General features: G+C 36.9%; 1 protein-coding gene across 1 annotated transcript in view; it reads right to left on the reverse strand.

Moving 5' to 3' along the window:
- The window catches only part of LOC107662894 (beta-1,4-N-acetylgalactosaminyltransferase 3-like), a 24,994-nt gene that overhangs the window by 17,481 nt on the left and 1,811 nt on the right, over positions 1 to 5,702 (reverse strand). The gene's annotated exons all lie outside the window — the stretch shown is intronic.

The raw sequence follows: 5,702 nt of genomic DNA on the forward strand, positions 1-5,702 counted from the left end.
ATATGGTTTATCAATGCAGAAGTTTTGTCAGATTTTCCAAGCTTCTAAGGACAATTTTGTTCCCTAAATATGGCTAAACACATGTACCCAGTGTATCATACAAACAAATTTTAGCAAGAGCTGAAATCATTAAGCTAAACAGTGATGTTTAATTAGCGCTTTGTTACTTTTAACATGAAACAAAGTTTCAGCTTTCAAAATTCTGTCAATTTTATCACATACTAACAATAAATGTGGTTTTGATGCTCTATAATGTGGCGTGACAGATCGCTGTAGCCGTCTCAAGTCAAGCAGCATGCAAACCGATTATATCTTCCTTTTTAATACTAGTTAAAGCATGAAATAAACATGAATGAACATAAGAAGGTACGTTGAAAGAAACAGTACAACTTAGGTTCTCGGTGAAATGAAAACTCTATGAATTCATGAAAAATTCATTTTGGTGCATCACTAATATAAAAGTTAGTTATAATTACTACAACAATATAAGAAAAACATTTTTATTGCATTTTAAGAATAAAAAACAGTTTATGTATGAATCATTATACAGTGAGGACATCCCAAGGGGACGTTTTGCAAGAACACACACAGTGCAGATTGCTGATACAATAAAAACAGACTCATGTTTCATCATTTGTACACCCATGCATGTGTCTTGTATGCACATTTCCCCTTCAGTCACAAGAGCAAAAACCAGTTATTCAAGTTTCACTAAGGTTTCCAGTTATGAAGAATGTGAATTTCGACGTGGCATTTATCTTTTACTTTTGATAAACAAAATTGACAAATATCCTGCTCATCTACTGAAAAAAATAAATAAAATTGTTGACTACTAGTTACATTTTGCAGTGATCTCATAATTGACCTTTCACAAAGACCCGCCCCCCTTAGTTACTGTTGCTACGTCCAACAAGCCACGCCACACATTATATTCTCACACAGTGAAAAATACATCGTGGAGCAAAGAGGACACGGACAACGCGTCGACAGACAAGACAGAACAGGTCACATTTGGTATGAAACAAAGTCTCAGCTTTCAAATTTTGTCTTTTTTTAAAGGGGTCATATGACGTTGCTAAAAAGAACATTATTTTGTGTATTTGGTGTAATGCAATGTGTTTATGTGGTTTAAGGTAAAAAAAAAAACACATTATTTTCCACATAATGTACATTATTGTTTCTCCTCTATGCCCCGCCTTTCTGAAACGCGTCGACTTTTACAAAGCTCATCGGTCTGAAAAGTGAGGTGTGCTCTGATTGGCCAGCTATCCAGTACGTTGTGATTGGCCGAATACCTCAAGCGTGTGACGGAAATGTTACGCCCTTTACCATATTGTGATGCCATGTCAACATGCGCGATGAGTCAACACCAATAAAACCCATTACAAACGAGGCATTTGTTGCATAATTATATAATTACTGATTATAATGACTTATACTGTCTTTTTACGCGTTGCGTATCGCGCCGCGTAAACCATAAAACCATGTTTTAAACCATAAATACCATTTTGTGGCTCTTTAATTTGTTGTGACAGATCACTGTAGCGCCTCAGTTCAAGCGGCACCGACATCAGAGGGTATCTTGTTTCAAATGCAGAAAGACATAAATACATCAATCATTTTTTCAGGTTCAAGTCCACCGACGTTAATCTACTCATGTCTGGTTTGTTTATCGGATAAAATAGCATATTTGGCATTATGATTGGTCAGACTGCCTGTCAATCAAACTGCTGCCGAAGGGTCAATTGCATTGTACAAAAGCCTGTTTCTGCCACAGAATAAAAACAATTTGCAAATTTCTTTTCACGACTCTGAGATTACATCTCACAGATCAAACTTTTCTTTTCACAATTTTGTGGTGGAGACATCCTGCTCAACAGGGACAAATTGTATCAGAATTTGTCAAACAGAAGATGCATACACAAAAAAAGCTTTCTAGTATATTTGCACATTAGGTCTCTTCAAACATTTACAGCAAATGTCAAGATGCTCATCGGGAGGTGAAGCCAACACACTCCCTGCAAAAAGAAAAGAGTGTGTGTGTGTGTGTGTACAGAGAAGTTCAAGTGTGCTTAACCTTACACGTTGGTGCTATAGCAACAATGAGCACAGGAAATGACGCCTCACCTTACAGAAGAAAGGGTCACCTGACCCCCAGTGCCACTAAACTCACACTACGGGGAGGGCCGGGGCAGGCAGACTTTTATGGTCTGTGTCTTCAGGTGTATTTGCACACTGGGCAGTGTGTGAACTTTCCTTAGTGTGCGAGTGAGAACAAATGCATTTAAAGTATAGATCCTGAGGATTTCTGCATGTCATGTGCATGTTCAAAGTGTGTTTTTAGCAAGCAACTCACATTTCCTTCTTTGCCTTTCTCCATTTTCCAAATCCTTTCTTCTACTGTAGGAATGTCGAGTTTGTTTAAAAGAAAGGAGCTCCCGTACCCAGTGCAGCATGGGAGAAAGGGGGGGCTTGTCCAAATACTCACACTTGTGGTCTTTGCACTTGACCACTTGTCTGCTTACGTGACGTATTTCCTGTATTTGGCCCAAGTGTTTAAGTGGGGGTGAAGACCACAAGTGTGTGTAGAACTTTTCATTACCCGAATCGACACACTTATAGTGTTGCAAAAATGCAAGTGTTTACAGATTTTTTATTTTGATTTATATATATAAATATATAAACATCTAAATGTCTGTTCAGTAGTCCCTATAACGGATGACACAATTTGATAATTGTGGTCCATCTAATTAAGCAATTATAAGCAGTTGCAAATGTTGTACAAAATGACGATGGTGCATCTTCTCCTGAAGATTTTGTATCAATTTAGGCATAAAAATAAAAAAAAACACATAAAAAACTTTAAAAACATTAACGTGCTACTAGGTTTCACAGATTGGCACTACTCACCCATTCATTACAGTTCACCCAGAAATGAAAATTGTCACCATATTTACTCATATTTACATATTTACTCACCATCATGTTGTTCCAAACCTGCATGTATTTCTTTCTTCTGTGGAACACAAAAGAAGCAACTTGATGGTGAGTAAATGACAGCATTTTCTTTTTTAGGTGAATATTTGGCCACTATATTTGGTCACTTCAGCTGATTTCTGTGTGACTGACTACAAATGGTAGCTTCAAAACCGAGAATCTACCAACAGCTTTGACAATCAATATAAACAATTGTTTTTTTTTTGCATTTTGAGTAAATACTGTTTAAAATGTTTCAGAATGTTTGTGTAATCTCATCTGCGGTCATTAAACTGATTTCATCTACCAAAAAAAACAAAAACAATAAATAACATTGTTGACCCTTAGTTACTGTTGCTACGTCCGACAAGCTCTCACATCATGTTCTCACAATACATCGATGAAAAATACATTGTGGAGCAAAGAGGACACGGACAACGCGTCGACAGACAAAGCAGGTTTGGACAGAGCAGGTTACATTTGGTATGAAAAAGTCTCAGCTTTCAAATTTTGTCATTTTTTAAGAAATTTAAACAATAAATACCATTTTTTGGCTCTTTAGTTGGTTGTGACAGATTGCTGTAGCACCTCAGTTCAAGCGCCACATGAACGGATCATCTCTTTTCTAGTTATAGCACAAAATAAACATGAATGAACATCAGAAGGTATCATGTTTCAACTGCAGAAAGATGTCAATACACTCCATTTTTCAAGTTCAAGTCCACCGACGTTAATATACTATCCTGTCCGGTTTGTTTATCGAACAAAATAGCAGATTCGGCGTTATGATTGGCCAGATCACCTGTCAATCAAACTGCTGGCGAAGGGTCAATTGCATAGTACAAAAGCCTGTTTTTGCCACTGAATAAAAACAACTCTGAGATTCCATCTCTCAGATCAAACTTTTTTTTCCTCACAATTTTGTATTGGAGACTTTTTTTCTTACAATTCTAAAGAAAAAAGTCAGAATTATGAGATATAAATTTAGAATTGCAAGTAAAAAAGTCAGAATTGAGATTAAAAGTCACAATTACCTTTATTATTTTTTTCATTCCATAGTTTTCAGAGTTGGAGAAAAAAACTTAATGTGTAAACAGTTTAAACAACAGATTTATGTGATGATATTTAATAGAAGGAAAGGTTTGCGTGCATTCATATTGCGTTCTGCAAGTGAACGTCACTTTACTGTGCAATCCCAAAGAGGCACAAAATCACTTTCCCGGACTTTTAAATTAAATGTTCCCTCCTGGTGGAATGACCTGCCCAACTCAATCCGAGCAGCTGAGTCCTTAGCCATCTTCAAGAATCGGCTAAAACACATCTCTTCCATCTTTTTCTGACCCTCTAACTCTAGCACGCTCTATTCTAATTCTATTAAAAAAAACTAACACTAGCTTTTCTAATCTTTTTGTATTCTATCTATTTGTTTTCTTTTTATTTATTATACAATTATCAAAAGCAAAAAAAGGCCTCTAACACTAGCTTGCTCTATTCTATTTGTTTTTCTTTTTATTTATTATATAGTTAAAAAAAAACTTGCTACGTGTACTGCGTTAAGCTAACTGAGACTTGTTATAGCACTTGCATATCATTGCTCTTTTGTTGATTTTGATTGCTTCCATTGTCCTCATTTGTAAGTTGCTTTGGATAAAAGCGTCTGCTAAATGACTAAATGTAAATGTAAATGTAAATTTAATTCATATTGTGAGCATGTCCAATTGATTTTATTAACCTCATAAATATGCAAATAACATTACCCCAGGAGGATAAAAAAGTATGTGTAACGTCAGCATGCAAAATATATGCAGGTTCACAAAGGAATGGCATGCATGTGAATTCATGGCCAGCGGACTCACAAGAGCGTGTCAATGATGCCATGTGCAGGTCAAACATTCACTTCTGGATTTCTTTTAAAAATACAGAAGGAACAAAGAACTTCATCACATTCGAGCTTCCTCCTCAAAGTTCTACCGGACAGTTGTTGCTTTTAAATATGATTTCGCTCACAGGGCAGTGTATGTTTACTATTTAAGTATAATTTTAGCTGCCTGAGGTCCAGCTGGTGTGACATTGGTGCTGCTTCTTTGACCTGATACTGACCTCAAACAAGATGACAAACCCCTTCTGCAGGTCAGAGCTCACCAGACATCTCTCAAGTTTCCTCAATCACATGATCTTCTCTTTGTGCAGCCTTTGCAAATCAGGGCCAATGAGAAAACATGATTAAAAATTGCTATAGGTTTCAAGGTCCCTGAGTCAGCAGAAAAAAGAAAAGCAGAGTAGACACCGTGAATCACTCTGGGAATGGGAAGGAAACACCCTGATTTTGAGCAGGTGTAAAGAAACTAACTAGACCGGCAGGGCAGAAACAACCAGCCTAATGTTCTTGTGTCTGTGTGCACACTGACCATATCCATGTTCGCATCAACACAATGTATTCTGTCATTGCACTAAATTCATTGTTCTGTACTGTTTGCATGTTGTATTGTATATTGTATTGCATTGTGTGTAATAATAATGGAAGCAATTCACCATGAAAAACTCTTCTTAAAGGAATAGTTCACCCAAAACTAGGGCTGCACGATAAATCGCATGCGATATTTAACGCGCATCTTATCAGTAAAGCCGGTTCTGTAATCAGCGGTAAATCTCCATCACGTGCGTGCTTTCACATTGAGCAGCATTAACTACACAGAGCCGTTGTTCACTGACGAGCTGCGCAAAAC

This window comes from Sinocyclocheilus anshuiensis, unplaced genomic scaffold, assembly GCF_001515605.1.
Source record: "Sinocyclocheilus anshuiensis isolate Anshui unplaced genomic scaffold, SAMN03320099.WGS_v1.1 scaffold739, whole genome shotgun sequence".
NCBI lineage: Eukaryota > Metazoa > Chordata > Actinopteri > Cypriniformes > Cyprinidae > Sinocyclocheilus > Sinocyclocheilus anshuiensis.